This window comes from Peromyscus maniculatus, chromosome 7 (genome assembly GCF_049852395.1).
Source record: "Peromyscus maniculatus bairdii isolate BWxNUB_F1_BW_parent chromosome 7, HU_Pman_BW_mat_3.1, whole genome shotgun sequence".
NCBI classification, from domain to species: Eukaryota; Metazoa; Chordata; class Mammalia; order Rodentia; family Cricetidae; genus Peromyscus; species Peromyscus maniculatus.
The window spans coordinates 56946102-56967682 of NC_134858.1; the positions used below are offsets into that span (position 1 = coordinate 56946102).

General features: G+C 41.0%; 2 protein-coding genes across 33 annotated transcripts in view; one reads left to right on the plus strand and one right to left on the minus strand.

Moving 5' to 3' along the window:
- Positions 1 to 6739, minus strand: part of Senp8 (SUMO peptidase family member, NEDD8 specific) — a 29095-nt gene extending 22356 nt beyond the window's left edge. For 3 of the 4 annotated variants that reach the window (XR_013052481.1, XR_013052480.1, XM_006971469.4), the window contains exon 1: positions 6597 to 6739. The gene's annotated coding sequence lies outside the window, so the exon portion shown is untranslated. The remainder of the gene's footprint in view (positions 1 to 6596) is intronic. The other variant, XM_076575391.1, reaches the window with a different exon arrangement.
- The window catches only part of Myo9a (myosin IXA), a 245921-nt gene that overhangs the window by 19797 nt on the left and 204543 nt on the right, over positions 1 to 21581 (plus strand). For 12 of the 29 annotated variants that reach the window (XM_042281051.2, XM_042281053.2, XM_042281052.2 and 9 more), the window contains exon 1: positions 7278 to 7416. The gene's annotated coding sequence lies outside the window, so the exon portion shown is untranslated. Of the gene's footprint in view, positions 1 to 5842; positions 5940 to 6989; positions 7417 to 16995; positions 20610 to 21581 lie in introns of those variants that run through there. The other 17 variants (XM_076575367.1, XM_076575372.1, XM_076575375.1 and 14 more) reach the window with 4 other exon arrangements.

The window sequence follows — 21581 nt, forward strand, 5'->3', positions numbered from 1 at the left end:
GCTACACAGAGAAACCCTGTCTCGAAAAACCAAAAAAAAAAAAAAAAAGAATCCTGTATAATAAAGCAACCTCTGAAGGCATCACCATCCTTGACTTCAAGCTCTACTATATAGAGCGATAGTAATACAAACAGCTTGGTACTGGCATAAAAACAGACCTACAGACCAATGGAATCGAATTGAAGACCCTGACATTAATCTGTGCACATATGAACACCTGGTTTTTGACAAAGAAGCCAAAACTATACAATGGAAAAAAGAAAGTATCTTCAACAAATGGTGCTGGCATAACTGGATGTCAATATGTAAAAGATTACAAATAGATCCATATCTGTCACCATGCACAAAACTCAAATCCAAGTGGATCAAAGACCTCAACGTAAATCCAGTTACACTTAAACTTAATAGAAGAGAAAGTAGGAAGTACTCTTGAACGCATTGGCACAGGAGATCACTTCCTAAACATAACACCAGCAGCACAGACACTGAGTACAACAATTAATAAATGGGATGTCTTGAAACGAGAAGCTTTTGTAGGGCAAAAGACACAGTCAATAAGACAAAAAGACAGCCTACAGAATGGGAAAGACCTTCACCAACCCCACACTGACAGAGGACTGATCTCCAAAGTATATAAAGAACTTGAGAAACTAGACATCAAAATATTGAACAATCCAATTAAAAAATGGGCTAAAGAGCTAAACAGAAAATTCTCAAAAGAAGAATCACAAATGGCTGAAAGACATTTAAAGAAATGCTCAACATCCTTAATCATCAGAGAAATGCAAATCAAAACGACTCTGAGATACCACCTTACACCTGTCAGAATACAACCACTGTGGAAATCAGTATGGCAGTTTCTCAGAAAATTGGGAATCCCATCTACCTCAAGACCCATACCACTCTTGGGCATATACCCAAGGAATGCTCAATCAAACCACAAAGATACATGCTCAAATATGTTCATAAAAGCACTATTTGTTGACTTTCTGTTCTGCCTTCTCATTGGTTGTAAACCCAACCACATGACCTCCTCATCGCTGTCTGTCTATATAGACCTCCAGGTCTTCTATGGTTGGTATTGAGATTAAAGGTGTGTGTCTCTATGCTGGTGGTATCCTTGAACACACAGAGATCTGCCTGTCATGTGATCGGGATTAAGGACTTGTGCTACCACTGCCAGACTTCTGCTATGGCTTGCTACTAGCTCTGACTTCCAGGCACTTTTATTTATTAACATACAAATAAAATCACATTTCAGCACAAATAAAATATCACCATACTAGATCAGGAATTCAAGATCAGTTTCAGCTACATAGTGAATTCAAGATCAGTCTTGGATACATGAGACCCTCTTAACAAAAAATCAGACAAACCCCAACCAACCAGCCACTTACACAGTATTGGATCAAGGTTGAATCATATATTAAGTAGGGCTAAATATTTTGAGTTATTTAGTTTAGTTGCTAATGTAAACTCAAAAGTTGTTACAAAAAATACTGGTGAGTGCTGGCCAGTGGTGGTGCACACCTTAATCCCAGTACTTGGGAGGTAGAGGCAGGTGGATCTTTGTGAGTTTGAGGCCAGCCTGGTCTACAGAGCAAGTTCCAGGACATGTTCCAAATCTACACAGAGAAACCCTGTCTCAAAAACAAACAAACAAAACAAAACAAAAACAAAAACAAACAAAAATACTGGTGAGAAAATGAGCTAAGGCTAGAGATACCCAAGCCTCTGTTTTGGAAGAACTGAGTTTATCAGAGCACTGTGAGAGGGTTTTACTCACTGGCTATCAGAGAGGGTAGGACTAAGAGTTTTGAACCTATACTACAGATACCCAAGATAATAGCTCTAATTGAGACAACTGAGGGGTTCTTGGTGTTCAGAATATGATGTAGTACCTTTATAAGAGATATTTATGAGAAAAGTAGCCATTTAATTGGACGTCATAGAAAGGACCTTGTGGAAGTTTTCTGATGTAATAATATTCCTAAAAAAAATTAGTTTTTAGTGTTATTTCTGCTGTTAGATGGTCTTGTTCCCATCCCTCACCTCACAAAGGGACAAAGAGCCAAACCTCACACTCTATAGAGCTTGAGTCTGTGTTGAACCACATCACCACCCAGACGGCTTCTGTAACTCTGTGATAGACAGAGTCAATCCAGGCTAGTTATGCTGAAGAAGGCTTCTCAGAGAACCTGGCTCTGGAAGTTAAGGAACTTTACTCACTGTGATTAGCCATACTGAAATCCTACATTCATAATTTGACTATACTTGACAAGCACATAATTTGGACACTAACTGGGATTTTAGCAGTCATCTGGTACACTGTCCAGTACTGACTGGTGTCTGAAGGAGATAGGTTATCTGCGCCTTGAGGATCTTTCTGTTAATGAGTTTTACTCACCTTAGGTGTTGAAAGGATTGGCAAGAAGAGAAGTGTCCTCCCATCTTACTACTAACAAGGTTAGACCCTGCTTAGCTTCTGAGATCAGATGAGATCTGGTTTGTGGAGGGTGGTATGGCTGCAGATGACCAACAAGTGTCCTGACTTCAAGTCCAAAATGAACTACACACATGTATAGATGAAATCTGATCAGAAGGCTGTTATTAATATCTCTGAGCATGTGGCTAGGTCATTACTTCACAGAAGTATGAACAATACTAACCGCTGAGTTTACCTCTTGACCATACAAAGTATGAGTTGATCTCCAAACTAGGGATATACTTTTTTCCAATCTAGTTTTGCTTCTTTCTTTCTGTTCGCCTTCCTGTCTCTGTTTCTTTTGATAGAGTCTCACTATGTGGCCCAGGGCTCAAGCTTTCTAGGATCCTCCAGCTTAACTCTCTCAAGTGCTGGGAGTATAGACTTCAATACCCTCTTGAGCCTTGAGAGGCAATGCAATTTTTTTTAACGGCTTTTTAAAAAATTTATTTATTTATTATGTATACAGTCTGTCTGCACACATCCCTGCAGGCCAGAAGAGAGCGCCAGATCTCATTACAAATGGTTGTGAGCCACCGTGTGGTTGCTGGGAATTGAACTCAGGACCTTTGGAAGAGCAAGCAGTGCTCTTAACCTCTGAGCCATCTCTCCAGCCCACAATTTTTAAAAATTAGTTAATTAGCTAGTCATTTCATTTCTACCCTACCACCCCCAGACAGGGTCTTGATGTATAGCCCTGACTGTCTTGAACCTGCTTTGTAGATCAGGCTGGCCTTGAACTCACAGAGATCTAACTACCTTTGCCTCCTAAGTGCTGGGATTAAAAGCCTTTGCCACCACTCCCAACTCTATCTTCTCTTTTTTATAATTAACTGAGGCATTATTCTGCATTAATTTTTTCAAATGAACTACAACCATATTCTTACAAAACTTTAACATCTCACTATCTTCCAGACGAAGAAGTTACAGCTTAGCATACATATTTTTCAACAATAGCTCCAATTTGCCTTCCAGAAAAATTTTCTAGAATTGCAATTACATGTATATGTATCCACAAGCTTACTGCCAATGAAGGTTCTGGCTATTAGGGAACAGTGGGTTACTATTGGATTAGTTGTTGCCCCGGGGTAAAGAAGGAACAGAAAAGTAACCACTTCCCTATCCTCACCCTAACCTATCATCTTTCCCAAACATGGATCTGATATGCCATATTCTTGCTTAAAACTATTACACTGGGTTATTCTGAAGCTGGGGATCCATAGAGCAGGATGTGATTAAAATTTAAGGGTTCTAAGACCTTGGACTGGGAAAAAAAATGTACCTTCATTTTCAATTAATTCTGGCTCAAAGTTAGCATTTTCTTCAATAATTGTAGGCAATCATTTTAGCATTAACAGTCTGTCTTTGTCACAAAAAATCTGATATTTTTATATCATATTAAAGTCGTTGCAAGTATCTCAATATAATTTATACTCATTACTCCTTTGACATTATATAATTAGGCTTGTTGCTACATGCTACTTAATGCATAAAGAAGTACATCTGTAATTACACTACATATTTTAAGGTGTTTAAATACTTAATATTGGCTTCTTATTTCTATGCATTTTACTGTATACATTTAAATGAATTTTCTGAGATCAAGTTGACAGACCAAACTACCAAAGGAATCTAGATTGTTATTTTGTCTTTTTTTTTTCTTCAGAGCTGAGGACCAAACCCAGGGCCTTGTGCTTGCTAGGCAACTGCTCTACCACTGAGCTAAATCCCCAGCCCCGGAATCTAGATTGTAAGAGGTTAAGAGCTTTTGCCATTTATATTTATAAATTGCTTAAAGTAGCTAGCTTAAGTCCTGTAACATGGAATTCAAGGCTCTTCCTAATATGTTCACACGTTTTATCATCTTCATCTTTCCCCCACCCCTAGACTTCATACTATGCTGTAGCTGTATCAGACATCACTCTTATCTGGAGGCAGACAGACAGGTTTTTTTTGATTAACCTTAGTTAATATATAGCAGCCATGCTTTCTTGGGCTTTACCTCCCACAGGTCTTTTTTGACTGCCAAGTTTATTATTCTTTGTTTAAAAGTCTGTTTACCCCAATCTGTAATTCTAAGAGGGCTGTGTTTTAAACATCTTTATATCTTGTTCTTTTTTTTTTTTTTTTGGTTTTTCGAGACAGGGTTTCTCTGTGTAGCTTATATCTTGTTCTTAACTTCAATGATTAGTAAATGAGCAAGACACTTAGAACTGTTAAGGCAGAGTGTACAGGAATGTCTAGGGGGAGTGGCTAAAATGTGGATGGTTCTTGAGCTCTAAGACTGGATATAGTACCAGGGTGGTGGTGGTCCACGCCTTTAATCCCAACACTTGGGAGGCAGACACAGGCAGATCTGTGCCTGGTCTACAGTTAGTTCTAGGACCACCAAGGCCACATAAAGAAACCCTGTCTTGAAAAACAAAACAAAAGAAAAGACTGGACATAGCTTACAAAACCTGGTTGCCAGGAAGAGGAAGGGGCAGTAACTGAAGTGGATCTAATTAGGTTTGGGGATGGGAAGCAGAACTGGTGGCCGATGCAGGGAGGATCTGAAAGTTTAAGGCCTGACTAGGCTACAGGGCAGTTTCAAGGCATGCCTGCCCTGTTACAAAAACCAAAAGCGAAGAGCAGAAAGAGGGCTGGGGATGCAGTTCAGTGGTAGAGCGCTGCCTAGATGCACAAAGCACTAGGTGCAAACCGCCTGCCTCCCCTCCCCCTCCTGTGGAACAGTGTTGACTGGAAAGGCAGCGACTTCCCTTCCCTCTGTGCCCAGAGCAGTTATTTAATTCATTCACTATTCTGCTCAAGCTCCTCATCTTATCTTCAGCTCTGTGTCAGAAGATTCCAACTTTAAGGTTGTGAAATCAACTCCCTCAACTTCTTGTCTGTTCCCAGTTCTCATCACTTCTGTACCCTTATTGTTAGTCACCCAGGGAGCATTAGTGTAATTGGGCGGCACGGGGGGGGGGGGGGCGGCGGCGGGGAATAGCATTTTTACTTTAAAAATCATTCCAGGTGATTCTAAAGGACAGGCTCGTGCTCTACTGCTATTCTCTACCCTTCTATCGTTTACTCTCAGGTTCCATGTCAAACCTTCACCCCCAGTAAAGACCGACCCAGAGCCGAGCGCTTGTTCTATTAACTGAGCTAAACTAGTCTAGTTTTTGAGACAGGGTTTCACTGTGTACCCCCGCTAGCCTGAAACTACCTATGCAGACCAGGTTGGCCTGCCTGTTCCCAAATGTAAGGATAAAAGGCGTGTTCCACCACATCTGCCTTTTTTTTTTTTTTTTTTAACTGGCTTAGACTGGCTTCCCATTTGACGACCCAACTGCCTTATTCTTATTTTTTCAGGAGCTGGGATTACAGGCCAGCCAACTAGGGGAGCGTGGCATCTTTTAAGACAGTCTTTACACCTACATCTGGTTTTTCATTCCCTTCACTCGTTCTGGTAAGTTTTTTTTTCTTTCTTTCTTTTTTTGTGATCAAGATTTTGCTATTTACTCCAGGCTGGCCTTAAACTCCCCACCTAGTCTGGTTGTTTTAATCGGAAGTCTACCTGTGCGGTTTATACTAGGTATATGGCAATCCTCTTATTTTTTGCTCTTCTAGGTCGCCGTCACATGCTTTTTTGTACTGCCAATCTCATGGTCATGGCACTTCTCTCATTTTTTTTTCTGACCAGTTACAGGTTCTAACCCAAGTTCTCAATAGGCCCGAAAGTCATTTGGGGAAAGTCCTCCCCTGCAATCATGGACCGCCCCCGTTTGTGTTCAGATCATCCCGTGTTACTTTACTGTGTTACGATTGCGGATTCTTTGTTTCCTATATCACAGAGCTTCGGAAAACTGAGATTATTTCTTTCCTTCTGATATTCTGGGGCTTACAGTAGAGAAGCAACTCAGTGAAAAGTCTGTGGAATGAATGGAAAGAAATACTTGGACTCGGGGGCGGGGACAAGTGGGGGGAGGGGCGCGCGTGTGCGGAAAGGGGCGGCGCTGAGAATCCAGCCGCAGAAAGGGGAAGGGGCTAGAGTCTGCGTGGACCGCCAAGCGATCCACCGTTTCCACAAACTGAGACAAACCCAAGTAGGGAGGAGGCTTCTTACCTATTCCTCAGGCCTCACCAACCCAACCAGCCTTCAGGGATCTCTGTACTGGCCGGAAAGTGAGACCTAAGGTCGCAAACTCAGACTTTGCCTCTCCAGCCTTACGACATTTCTATCTAGAAGCGGAGAGACTCTAAGGAAGATTTCTTAGCGCGGCCGTAAAGTGAGGAAGGAAAGGGGGAGGCGGGGCCACTCGCGGGGGAGGGGGGGGAGGAGGAGGAGGAAACGGGGCGTGTCGGCGCAAGCGCAGGTCCCACGCTCCGGTGGCGTCACGTGCGGGGGCGGGGCCGGGCGGGGCCGTCCCGGGCTTGGCAGCAGGGGGCGTGGGAGGTAAGTGCGCGCGCGCCTGCTCGTCTGCTGCCGGAGAGTCGCGCGGGGCGGGGCCGCGTGAGCGGGGTCGGGGGCGCGGGCGCGGGCGCGCAGGCCCAGGCGGAGACTGGGGACGCGGAGGCAGTTGGCGGTGGCTGCCGGAAAGTCCTGGCCGGACCGGCGAGGGACTGCGGCGGAGAGACCGGCCCCACGGGCAGAAGCGGAGACCGCGGTTGAGGCGGCCGTTTTCCAACGCGTGCTCTCGAGGCGGGGTGCGGCGGGGGATGTGCCTGCCCAGGCCGGGCGGAGTCTCTGTGTGACAGGGCGGGGGATGCGCGGACGCTGCTCGCTCGGACCCTGAGGCGGCTGGGCCCACCCTCGCGGAACCGTCCGACCCCCGGCGGCCTCAGCCTCTGCTGTTTTTCTCTGGCCTGACCCTGGAAACCGAGGCTGGGCAGCGGCTGCTGCAGAAGAGGAAGGGGCTGTGGTGGCCACCGCGGCACAGCCCGAGGTAAGACCCGCCCCAGCGCCCAGCGGCCCTGCCGCCCGGCCTGGCCCGGCCCACGTCTCCCGCTCGGCTCGGCTCTTTGGCTCCCGGCGGGCTGTCCCGCCCCGCCCCAGCGGAGACGCCCCGCGAGCGGCTCTGCCTCTCTCAAGCCTGGCGAACGCCCGAATGCGGTCCGAATCCCCCTCTAGACTCTACCCCCCTCCTACCTTTCATTGACCAGACACCGTTCCGTTCACCAGCGGCCGCGGTGATTCTTGTCACTGCCCCCCCCCCCCCCCTCCTGCCCCTTTAGACTCTCTTAGGACTCTGACTGTAGCCTCTAGACTCCGTTACGTCTGAACGGATCCCAGTCCCGGAGCCACGGCCGCTAGTGCTTCCTAACCCATTGCAACGTCCCCGATCTTTGGTTCTCCTACGAATCATCGCTCCTCCAGCCTTCCCAGGGACCCTCCCGCAGCCTACTTCCAGCAGAGTTGGCCAGCTTTTTCTCTCACCCATACAAGCTTTCAGATAGCCCCAATGTCGTGATGCTCTTACTTAGTAGGTCTTGGGGCAGCTCTTCAAATCACCAGTCCTGGATAGTCCTGGATCTCCCTCATGCCCTGGTGGTGTACCTTCTCTAGAAGACCACTCCTTAAGCAAACCTTGTTGCCTGTTTTCTACCCAATCCCGATCCTTTCTTTGGTTGAAAAGAGATTTCCAGGAAAACTTGAAGAGGTTATTTACTTAGTCCAGTGTATTCACTCCGTTGGATTTTAAAGGGTCAGACTGAGATCCATGTCTTTTGGGCTGGCTGCTGAAAGGGAAAGAGAGAGAAGAGTGTGGAAGCCCAGAGAGGAAGGGTATGTGTGCCATTACAAGGTCGAGCAGCTTGCCCCTCATCATGTCTCTTTAGTAGAACGAAAGAACCAGCACAAGTCTGACGCTTTAGGGGCTTCTGTTAAGGATTAAGTTGCATTACACCAAGGATGATAAGCAAGTCTCCATATAGTATTTATCTCACCTCTTTGTAGATTTATACAGATACATAGGTTTTAGCTAGAGGAGTTTTGGATGTACTGTTCTTGAACTTGTTAGGAAAACAGGATTCATAGCTGTTCTTAATCCCTGAAGACTAATGTCGTTTTAGTAATTTTTACCAACCGGTGCTGCTGTCTTCTCCAAGGAGCAAGTATAAATGTCATTCAGTGTTGAAGTCATTACTAATAGCCTTCTCAGTAGTGGAATATTGAATAAAATGAAGTTGTACTCCTGAGATGTCAAGAAGGAAATGTAATGTTAAATTAAGTGTTAAGTATGTAATTTTAATGTTGATGTAAGGGTGAGGGATAATAAGATAATTTGTAGTTAGTACTTAAAGTTTTATTTTTTCATCGTGTGTGTGTGTGTGTGTGTGTGTGTGTGTGCGCGCGCGCCTGTGTGTAATATAGGGGGAGAAATCAATTGACATTGTAGGTACTAATGAGACACAGTTTAAAAGTCAAAAGGTTCAGAAGAATAATATAGCTTTAAAAAAGTTTCGATTTCTCTAGTTTCCAGCCACTCACTTTCTATTTTTCAGCTTCTGTAACTGGTATGGGGTGATATTTCCAGCATTTACAAGCTTACATCTGCTTACAGTCTTTTGATACACAAATTACACACAAGTGGTTCCCTTTTCATATAATGCTGCTAAGTCCTGGAGATCATTCAGCAGTAGTATGCATGGAGGAGCCTCATTTACTGGCTGGATAGTATTCCATTTTGATAGACTTGGATTTATTTTCAGTCCTTTTTCAAAAATTCTTGAATGCTTTATTTTAAATGTATCAGCTGTTATGTATAATTGATTTTCATGATTTGAAAAAAAATCTGATGGTTTATTTTTGTATTGAACCTATACAGAGAAGTGTACCTAAAGTAATGTTCTCATTGACTCTGAGCTACAACTGTGTCACTGGTTTTCATGGTAATTATATTTATCAGATAAATTATTGAAAGATTTGAAGTGAGGGACCAAAATGTTCAGATTTCCATTTTTTTTTTTTTTTTTTGATTTTTCGAGACAGGGTTTCTCTGTGTAGCTTTGCGCCTTTCCTGGATCTCGCTCTGTAGACCAGGCTGGCCTCGAACTCACAAAGATCCACCTGCCTCTGCCTCCCGAGTGCTGGGATTAAAGGCGTGCGCCACCACCGCCCGGCTCAGATTTCCATTTTTTAAAAGTCACTTTAGAACAGACTAAGAGTAGAATAAAGCTAAAGCCAGGAATCTGTCAGCAAGGTGATAATGGTTCTGAATTTGGGTATTGGTGATTTGAGGGAAGAGGATGCAGAGAGGACAGAATTCTAGATATCTTGCTAATCTTTTTCCCTTATATGGCGGGGGTGGGGTGGTGGTGGTGGGGTGGGGCTACATGTTGAATATTTTTATTTCATGAAAGAGGGATAGGTTCAGTTGTGATATGTTAAATAAATGGCTATTAGGTAGCTGAATTTGTGACCAAAATTCATAACATCTGGTTTTGTGTTAGTAGTCAATTTTGGAGGCAGAGGTATATAGATAAGGGAAAAGATTTCAGGCAGAAACAATATTTAAAGCACATGAATACCTAGATTACGTTCTTTTCAAAAGTTTTAGTAGTGAAAATTACAACCTAATGTGTTATTTTTACTACTACTATTACTATTTTAAGGATTTATTTTTATTTCTTAGAGAATGTCTCTGTGTGCTTATGTGCATGTAAGTGTGTGGAGCCAGAAGAGTGTGTCAGACCCCCTGAAGCTGGAGTTAGAGGCAATTAGAGCAACTGGACATAGGTGCTGGGAACCTTACTAGGGTCCTCTACAAGAATAGGGTGAACTCTTATCCTCTCAGCCATCTTTCCAGCCCCATTATAAATACTTTTTGTAATAGGTCTTGTGCCCCTCAGGCTGACCATAAAACTCATGTAAGCCCAGGCTGGCCTTGAACTCTTAACTCTACCTCTGGAATGCTGGGATTGCATAAATGTGCTACCATATCTCTTTAATGCAGTGTTGGAGACTGAACCAGGACTTTGTGTATACTAGGCAGACACTTTATCAATTGAGCTGTGTCTCCAGTCCAGTTATTATTTTTGTGAGATAGCATTTTTGTTTGTATCCTAAAATTCTCTATATAGTCTAGGCTGGTCTCAAACTCTTGAGCATATGAAGCCTTCAGATAAGAGGTGCTACCACGCAAGGGCTAATGTATAACTTTTAAACAGTTTTTCTCTTCAGTTAATTTAGTAGTATACAGTTTATGAGGAGATGGTATAAATTCATTGTTTTTGTTTTGTTTTTTAATTTGATGGTGCTTTTGCTGCATTGTACATGGCTGTTGATGTGTCTTGAACTCGTGGGCTCGGTTGATCTCCTTGCCTCAGTTACTTAATTAGGTAGCTGGAACTGCTAATGTGCACCATTATGCTCAGCTAAACTTATATGTTTTAAAAGCAATATAACTAAAGTAGAAATTAGTAATATAAGCCCCATCTTTTCTCATCATTTGGAATTAAGTAGATATTTATTCAATCTTTATTTACTTGTTTTAATTTTAATTGTGTGTGTATGTGTCTGCCAGTGTCAGTGGGGGCCAGAAGAAGGCATCAACTCCCCTGACTGGAGTTATAGGTAGTTGTAAGCTGCCTGACGTCGGTGCTGGGGTTTGAACCTGCATCCTATGGAAGAGTAGCAAGTGCTCTTAACCACTTCAACCTTTCAATCTTTAATAGTTTCAAAGAGGTACAGGAAGTTTGAGAATAAGTTGGCCAAGAATATTAAGATTTTTTCATTTGAATGATTAATTTTTTTTAAAGAATATTAACAGTTTTAAGTAAAACAGACTTTTCAAATATTTTTAAAAATATATCAACTTGAGTCAAGCATGGTACCTGTAGTTCCATTACTTGGGAGGCTGAAGCAGAATTGCCAGTAATTCAGGGCCAGCCAGGTGAAGTAGAAAGACTCCGTCTCAAAAAAGAACAAACAAACAAACCTCAAAACAACAAAACATACTCCCCAACCAACAAAAGTGCATCAATTTAATGTATTGATTCCTACATCAGCAGAGGCTGTCTAGAACTCTTGTCTTTGCTTTACACCTCTGTAAATCACTTGGTAATAGACCTCCACATGGTCTCACATTTCATAAGTACTCCAAAAATAAAACAGAACCTTCTCTGCCTCTCTTCCCCAGGAACAGAGCAGACAGAAACTGCTACTTAATTTATCTTGATTTCTTATCTTGATTAATGGCCCCCCTCTGTTCTCATGAAGTTTTCAGGAACCCATGAAAATCATCTTTTACTCTACTCAGTCATACTGCCAAAATCCAGTTTGTCATTATGTCTTGCATCTTCTTTATCATGATATTTCACATCTTTCTTGTTCCTTTTCTCCTCTATTCTCAAATGCCTTTTAGGCTTCTGTGATGCTTTCCAAATGGTCTTCTTGCTTTCTGTCTTCTGCTGTTTGTTTCACCATACTTTCTTGTACATTCTTTGCACTGCTGCCAAAATCGGTGTTCTGAAATACTCTTAGGCTCATTTAGTTGCAAGGAAGAGACTCAGGTTACCTTAAGTAGTTAAGGAGTGCTTTTGGAAAACAAACATGGACATGTAGACAAGAGCCTAGGAAAAATGAAACAAGGTGACTTCAAGAAGGAAAGGAACCTATTAAGTTGGAAACAGGAGAAGACAGGTTTCACTTTAATTTATGTCAGTGCTGTGAATAGAACCCAGGGCCTTGTGCATGCCAGGGAATCACTCTTCCACTGAGCCACACCCGGGATGTAGGTTTTACCTTAGTTTAGTTGCTGCTTTATTATTTGTTTTTGCTTATTAATCTCTCTCTCTCCATCTTTTCCTCTTTTGTCTTAGAGTTGCCATTTATTCCTCATTTCTGCCTTTGTAACTACCATGTCATTACCATGCCAATACCTTGCTTCCTGGCTGCTGTCTTATTTTATTTTTGGTTCTTCAAGATAGAGTTTCTCTGTGTGTAACTCTGGCTTTCTGGAACTCCCATCTGTAGACCAGGCTGGCTTTGAACTCACAGAGATCCACCTGTCTTTGCCTCCCAAGTAATGGGATTAAAGGTCTGTGACACCACCTCCTAGTGGCTACTGTCTTTTAATCTTCAGATCTTGAGCTAACTAGCTACTTTGCATTCTAGGACTTTCTGATTTGAATGCTCATGAAACAATTTCTTTGGTTCAGTTCTTTTGATTACTTTTTTTCCTTTTTCCTCTTCCAAGTGATTGCTAGCTAGCACTGAGTGACCATTCCTGGCCATCCATATTGGTTGTGTGATATGTGTATATATGTGTGTGGGGGCAGAATCGAGGTTAAAAGTATGGAGTGGTATGCAGGCTAGTTTCTACAAATGGGATTGTAAGCTTGGAATGCAATGTCATTGACATGATACAAATGAACATTTAATTGCCCTTTCCAGTTGAAAGATCCTCAGGGCTTTCTTGTTGCTTTCAGGATAAAGTTTAAGCTGTAGCATGGCAAGTCATACCTCATGTCTTCTCTAGCTTTGTTTCTTTGTCTGAGACAGTGTCTTATTGTGTAGCTCTGGTTGTCCTGTAATTTGCTGTGTATACCAGGGTGGCCTTGAAGTCACAGAGATCTGCCTGCCTCTGCCTCCTGAGTGCTGGGATTGTTTGTTTTTGAGATGGTCCTACATTATACCCCAGGCTAGCCTTGAACATGGACCCATTCTTCTACCTCAGCGGCCTGAGCTTTTCTTCCTTTACTGTCTCCTTTCAATTCTTTAATGCATTTTTACTGAATTTAGTTTCCTTGTCTTCATGTTCTGTTTCCTTTCAACCCTTTCCTTGCTTGGCTAGTTCCTATCTGACCTTCAGGATTCAGTTTGAGTATATCTTTTCCAGGAAGCTTTCTTTAACACCTGGATTAAAGTGAATGTGATTTGTCTGTGACGGCTCTCTGTGGAAGTCACCTAATTATTTGTCTGTTTTCCTTTCTAGGTCTTACTTTCTTTGGTAAAGGGGATAGTATAAGTGCTATATAGTAACATAGGCATCTAGAGTGGAGATTTTATTTATTTATTGCGTGTATGCATGCCTGTGGGTGCACATGGGCCTTGTGTAGGTCAGAGGACAACTTGAAGGAGTCAGTTCTTTTCTTCTACCATGTAGGTTCCTGGGGGTTAGAACTCAGGTTATCAGGTTTGGCAGCAAAGGAGCCCATTTTGCCAGCCTATTTTCATTTATTTATTTACTTATTTAGAGACAAGGTTTAAATGTGTAGTGCAAGCTAGCCTCGAAATCACAATTCTGGTTTTGTCTGTCTAGTGTTAGAATTATAGGCTTGCATTTAAATACTGTAAACTTCTGACGAAATTATAACATTCTGATAAAACCATTGTAAATTAAAAATATATTTAACACAACTAAACCTGGTAATGCCATAGGTTAGTGACAGTACTGCTTTTGTACCCTGAGAAAGTTCAACTGTTGTAAATTGGCCACCATCTGCTTACAAAAAAGTACGTAGATAATAAAAGCTCAGTCAGTTCTCATCAAGTGTATATATTTATATAACCAGTACTTGGTATCTCAAAACAGTATTGCTAGAACTCCCCAAGCTACCTTATGCCTTCCTAATTCTAATCCTAATCCAGTGCTTAGAGGATTTTATTTGAAATGGGATAACTCTTAACATATAGGTTTCTCTGTTTTGTTTATATGTTTTGGGTTTTTTTTTTTTTTTTTTGAGACTGAGTTTCTTTCTTTGTGTAGCTCTGGCTTTCATGAAATTGGATTTGTAGACCAGGCTGGCCTTGGATTCAGATCCTCCTGCTTCTGCTGGGATTACAGGTGTTTTCCACCACACCCAGCTTTTGAGTGTATCTTTAAATATGCATGGTAGGTAGGAATTTGATTTTGTAGAGAGAACAAATATAACTTATATTATAAAAACACAGTTGGTCTATTTTTATGCAACAGAGAAACTAAAAGCACACTATACTAAAATTGTAGTCCGGAGGGTTAATATTTGGAAGGATTTGTTGGTTAGAATGGTATAAAAGATTAGATAAATTGAAGTATATTTGGTGAAAGTGACCTATTAATTTTGATGGTGAACAGCTTAGAATAGGTAGTAAACATGCAAAGTACTTTCAGAATTGTGTTTGGCATTTGAGTTTTAATGTGAATTAAGTTGTGTATTCTGGTAGTGGGGTCATCCAAGAGGCAACTGGAGTATAATTTTCCTCAGAGTGAGGAAAGGACTAGTTGTGGTGTATCTTAGACAGCTAAATTTGAAAAAAACTGCTTCTTTTTTACTACTAGCAATAATTGTTATTTTTCTTAAAGCATAAGGTATATATAGTTCTTTGAATATGTAGGTATTCTTTTAAACATACTTTCCTCTTAGTTAGGCTTTTCTGTCTTGTTGATCTTAAATCCATGTTGTCTAATTAATAGAAATTGTAGAAATAGAAAAATAGAAATTGTAGAAAGAGTATGGACTTTTTTTGGGGGGCAGGGTTTTTTTGTGTAGACACCTGCCTGTCCTAGAACTGGAACTCAGAGGTCCACCTGTCTCTGCCTCCTAAGTGCTAGGATTAGAGTCGTGGACTACTACCACTGCTGGGCCAAGAATATGGAAATCCCCCACCCCCAGGGGTGTGTCTCTGTATCCCTGGCTGTCCTAGAACTCACTCTGTAGATCAGGCTGGTCTGAACTCTGAAGAGGTCCACTTGTCTCTGCCTCTTGAGTGCTGGGATTAAAGGTCTAGGCCACTGCAGGCTGGTGGTGGGATCTTGTTATGTTGTTGCCAAGGCTGTTTACAAACCTGTGTCATAGCAGTTGGGATTACAGGTGAATGTCACAGACTCTGGCTAGAATTGAATATGTAAAAGCTTTCTTCAATATATCTGTCTCTTGTTATGTTTAAGAATTTCATTAGGATAAGCAGCTAATCACAGTGGCTTTTTTGTTACGTGTGTGTGTGTGTGTGTGTGTGTGTGTGTGTGTGTGTTAACAAAAGTAAATATTAAGGTAATTTGCAATCTATCTTTCAACTGTCATATTTTACAGTTCAAAATATTTTAAAGAAATGTGTTGCCGGACATGGTGCTACACATCTCTAATCCTAGCACTTGACGGAAAGATTGCTCAAGTTTGAGGTCAGCCTGGTCTACACAGTGGGTTCCAGGCCAGCCAAGCATATGAAGTGAGATTCTTTCTAAAAGGGGGAATGGGAAGAGAAAGGGCTTTCTTATTATCTCAGTATATGGGATTAATGGGTATTGGAATGTTTTCTGAGTGAGATAGGATGTGTTCTGTTTGGCAGTGACAGACATTCCTTAAATCATTGACAGGTTTTAGTACTATTGCTGTTTGTAGTGTGTTAAGTATTTGTTTGAAATCTGCTTACTCTTATCGATCACCTGATAGTGGCCTGAGTAATCTTTCTATTCCTCCCTCTCTCTCTTTTAATGTAAGAGAAAGTTCTTCAGGAGATTGTAGACATCTTCATTAGTGATTTTCCATTCTTTTTTTTTCCTGAATAGTGTTTGAAACTTGATTTCCTTCTAGTTCTTCTGCCCAGTTATAAAAACTACTCACATTGAAAAGTTAAAATGGAAAGGGGAGAATAAAAAGGTTGAACATATCTGCAGTCTGTATTCAAAGTTAGAACTATGTGCCTTCCGTGCTGTGATTTACTGGGTTGTTCTATGTCTGTCTGTCTGCATGTTTTGCTCAACTTCTTAAGGGTAAATGACAGATACCATGACAAGTTTGCTTCAAAATACTTTGGAAAATATTTTAAAAAACTTATTTTGTGAGTGTATATGTGTAGGTGTGGAGGTTGTGGGAGTTGATTTTCTCCTTTACCATGTCGGTCCTAGGGATGGAACTGAGGTAGCCTTGCTTGGTAGCAGGTACCTTTACCTGCTGAGACATTTTACTGGCCCAGAAAATATTTCTTAAAAAATAGATAATCGCTTGGTGCCACTTGGGAGGCAGAGGCAGGCAGATCTCTGTGAGTTCAAGGCCAGCCTGGTGTACAGAGTTCCAGGATGGCCAAAGCTACACAGTGAAACCCTGTCTTAAAAACCAAAAGAAGGAGGAGGAGGAAGAGGAGGAGGAAGAGGAGGAGGAGGAGGAGGAGGAGAAGGAGGAGGAGGAGGAGGAGGAGGAGGAGGAGGAGGAGATGGAGATGGAGATGGAGATTCTTTACATTACCAGTTTACTGTTGCCCAGACTTTAGAACCTTAGAACAATAATAATTCTCCAGAAGTTAATTTATTGTGTTTGTGCTCTTATGGTGTGTGTGTGTGTGGAGATCAGAGGACATCCACAGGGGTTGATTTTCTTCTACTGTGGGTTCTGGTGATTGAACTAAAGTTACTAAAGTGGCAAATACCTTGACTCACTGAGCCATCTTACTGACCTTCCAGTAAAAATTTTTTTTTTTTTTTTTTTTTTTTTTTTTTTTTTTGGTTTTTCGAGACAGGGTTTCTCTGTGTAGCTTTGTGCCTTTCCTGGAGCTCACTTGGTAGCCCAGGCTGGCCTCGAACTCACAGAGATCCGCCTGGCTCTGCCTCCCGAGTGCTGGGATTAAAGGCGTGCGCCACCAACGCCCGGCTCCAGTAAAAATTTTAATTTTCAGTCTCTATAAAAATTTCAAATTAGAATTCAATTTTTTCTTTTACATTTCATTTATCCCTTTTACTTGAGAACAGTTTCTCACAAGATACTGAAATGTCCTCCCCAGATACTGAAATTGCATTGAAAAGAGCAGATTATTTTGAGGAATGGCTCGCCCCCCCCAAGTTATCTAATTGCTTCTTTGGCTCTTCTTTAATTTGTTCTTTTCTGGTCTCTAGTTTTGAATTCGAGGCTGTGTTCTTAAAGCTTGATGAATTTATGCTAATTTTTGGGGCAAAAATCTTTCATAGGAATTGGTATATATCATGTATGATATGTATGTATTATTCAGGCTGTGGGCCGTCTGTATGAGGAGAGCTATAACTTCAATTCAACCGAAAATTGCAAACTTAATGCATTTTGAAATTCTTTTGACAATATTGATAAGGTCTCAAGCATGAACTTTGCAGATGACAACATGATTGATGTTGCAGTGTTAAGTGATTGGACAAGCCTGAATCTCCATTCAGTGCATGGTATTAGATGTCCCACTATTAGTGATCCAAGTTTGACAGGGTTTAAGGTGGTATTGGCTATAACTTTGCATTTTAAACCTACTCTTTTTACTCCTATAATCAAGTAGACTTAACTTGTGGGAGTTATATTTCCACAATATACTAGTACTCTGTTCTTTAGTGGTTTAATAATTGTTGATTCTTTGTAGTTTCAAAATAAAATGCTTGGGGCTGGAGAGATGACTCAGAGGTTAAGAGCACATTGGTTGCCCTTCCAGAGGTCTTGAGTTCCATTCCCAACAACCACTTGGTGCCTCACAACAGTCTATAATGAGATCTGGTGCCCTCTTCTAGAGTTCAGATGTACCTGTTTTTAAAAGAAAGACTATTTTTTTTTTAGTGTGTGTGTGTGTGTGTGTGTGTGTGTGTGTGTGTGTGTGTGTGTATGTATGTGTTTGTATGTGTTGGTGTGAATGAATTCCATGTTTGTGCAGGTGCCTGTGGAAACCTGAAGGTGTTGAGTTCTTTGGAGCTGTAGTAACAGGTGGTTCTGAGCTTCCTGATGTGGCTGCTGGGGACTAAAGTTGGGTTCCTTGGAAGAGCAGCAACTGCTCTTAACTTCTGAGCCATCTCTCCAGCCATTGTTTATTCTTTACAGATTTTATTTCAGTTTTTTGCATTTATAGTATATATGTGTGCATGTATGTATGTACATGCTACGATGAACTTATATGGATAATTTCTTGGAGTCAGTTTTCTCCTTTCACCATATAAATATGGGGCCTAATTCAGGTTATTAGACCCATTGGCAAATGCCTTTGTCTCTGAGCCATCTCACCAGCCCCATTCATTCTTGTTTGTTTTTAGCAGCCAACTCTATAACTATGTATTACACATTAAATAAATATAATTAACAAAGTAAAGTTTTGGGTTGGAGAGATGACTCAGAGGTTAAGAGCACTGACTGCTCTTCCAGAGGACCTGAGTTCAATTCCCAGCATCCAGATGGTGGCTCGCAGCCATCTGTAATGAGATCTGGTGCCCTCTTCTGGCCTGCAGGCATACATGCAGACAGAATGCTGTATATATAATAAATAAATAAATCTTTAAAAAAACCAAAGTAAAGTTTTTCTGGGCGGTAGTAGCACACACTTTTGATCCCACCACTCGAGGCAGAGGCAGGTGGATTTCTGAGTTCAAGGCCAGCTTGATTTACCCATTGAATTTTAGGACAGCCAGGGCTACACAGAGGGGAAAAAAAATAGCGTGGCTCAGTGGTGGATTGTTTTCATAATATTACAAAGCTCTGAATTCTATCTTTACTCAAGTAATTGAGGAAGAATTGAATTCTAGAGAGCTTTATAGTAAGAGGTAATTTATTGTTTTTTTCTTATTGATAGAATTTCAAAAGTAATAGATGTGGTACGTACCCAGTAATACCTTCTTGTCTCTAAATATTAGAGTGTGAATATGAGTTGTTTAATGGTACTAGGGTTTGAAAAGCTAATGGATAATTGGCCTACTTTTCTCCTTATGCTGTGTGGCTAATTGAAGCATTGGAACTAACAACCTGATATTTGGGATATTTTTTGTAAATTCTTTCCTTTTGATTTTTCTCATTCGTTTGTCCTTAATTTTAATGCCTCCCTTCTGTCTTAAACCTCTTAGATTACATATAGAGTTGAAGCATTAAGTGCATGCCTGCTTAGAGTATAGTAAGACCTCTGAGATGCACACTGTACAAGGAGAGATCAGAAACATACAGTAAAGGGAGAGGGAAGGGAAACTTAGGATACAAGTAATTCAGAACTTACTGTTATGGACTAGCCGATGGAAATTAGGGAACCGAACCCTTCAGACCTCATTTGTCTTTCACTCTACTGATCAGCATTATGGAGAGTATCAGAAATTTGTAACTGTTGTTTTTTAAAAAGTTGTGTGCTAAGCTGGGCATTGGTGGTACACACCTTTAATCCCAGCCTTCCAGAGGCAGGTGGATCTCTGAGTTCAAACAAACCCAAAATTCTACACTAAGTATCAGACTTAGTTATATTTCCTTATTAAACTGTAGTGAGGTGGGGGTGCTGGGGAAGTAGCTGTTAATAAAGTACTACCCATGCAAACAACCTGAGTTTGATTTTCAGAACTCATTAAAAAAATAGCTATGGTGGTGTGCACTTAAAATTCTAGCACCAGGGAGGTTGAGACAGGCAAACCCTTGTGTTCTGGCCTAGCAGCTTAGCCTAATTGACAAGCCCAAGGACAGTAAGAAATCTGTTTTTATATTACAGTTTTCTTCATATAATATATTTTCTTTTCTTTCTTTTTTTTTTTTTCTGAGATAAGGTTTCACTATGTAGCTCTGGCTGTGCTGGAACTGTGTAGACCAGGCTGGGTTCCAGCTCACAGAGATCTGGCTCTGCTTTCCCAGTGCTGGGATTAAAGGCGTGTGCCACTATGCCTGCCATATAATATATTTTAATCATATTTTTCCTCCTTCCTCAACTCCTCCCAGATCCTTCCCAACTCCCTACCTACCCAATTTATTATGTTCTTTCTTCTCTTTCAGAAACAAACAAACAAACAAACAAAAAACTCAGAGCAGGAAACACACCTCAAAAATGAAAATAAAAAGAAATGAATAAAAGACCAACAAGACAAAAACAAACAAGCAAACAAAAACAAATAAAAAGCATAACAAAGCAGAAGGTCCACAGAAACATCATTGAGTTCATTTTATGTTGGTCAACTAACTACTCCTGGACATAAGGTTTGTCCTGGAGTGTTGGTTGATACACACAGTGACATTACTGATTTTCCCTTTGCCAGTGGTTACAATTCTTCATTAGGGGTGGGAGCTACTTTCCCCTCTCAGTACTGGGACCCTCTTCTGACTTAAACCAATTCGGGTTTTTTGTGTGTTGCCACAGTCTCTGTGAGTTCATATGTGCATTTTTTTTTTTTTCCAGGATGGGTAGACCCAAGGGAGAATTTCTAATACTGACTTTTGATGTCCACATGCATGTACTGTACAAACCTGCACATATACACAGGTATATGACCACTCACAAATTATCCTAGTAGTCATATGTAATTACTTTTTCCCATTCACATGTATGTGAATGTTTGAGAATGTATAAAACATGGTTTAAACATTTTTGATGTATTTATGTGTCATTGTCTAGATCAGCAAACCAGAAATACCCCTTTCCTATCTTACTTTGTCAATATATGTCTCTTTGTAGAAGTAATCTTTCTCCTGAATTTATGAGTATAATCTTGATTTGTTCCACCCCCACCCCTCCCGTTAGAAGGAATGAACTTAGAACCCTATGCTTGCTTGCTGGTCTAGTGCTCAGCTACTGCTGGAGATAAATCCTTGACCCAAACCTTACAGATTTTAAATGCCAGTAGATAGCCTTAGATACTGTAGGGCTTCTTATTTTTTTTTTTTTTGGTTTTTCGAGTCAGGGTTTCTCTGTTTGCGCCTTTCCTGGAACTCACTTGGTAGCCCAGGCTGGCCTCGAACTCACAAAGATCCGCCTGCCTCTGCCTCCCGAGTGCTGGGATTAAAGGCGTGCGCCACCACCGCCCGGCAAGGCTTCTTATTTTTAAACATAGGAGTTAAATAACTCTGTGTATATTTTATGTGATTAAGAATTGGGTTTAGCATAATAATTGCAAAATTAATTCTAGATTGTTGTAGTTAGTCGTAATTTATTAGATTTCATTGTGGTAAATTGATTCATTAGATTATATGCCAATTATCCATTCTAGTTTTGATGAACATTTGAGTTGATTTCAATTTCTTGCTCATATGAGACAAATGGTAGAATGGTGAGTATGCTCATATCTAATAATAGCACATTTGTTTGCAGATAGATAATTTTTCAGAAATGCCTGTGAGCAGAATTGCTTGGTCACAAGAGTAGATAGGTCACAAAGAATGAACAAATTAAAACTTAGATGATGACAGACAAAGAATGAATGAATGGACAAATTATGATAGAGGAATTTTAGTTTTT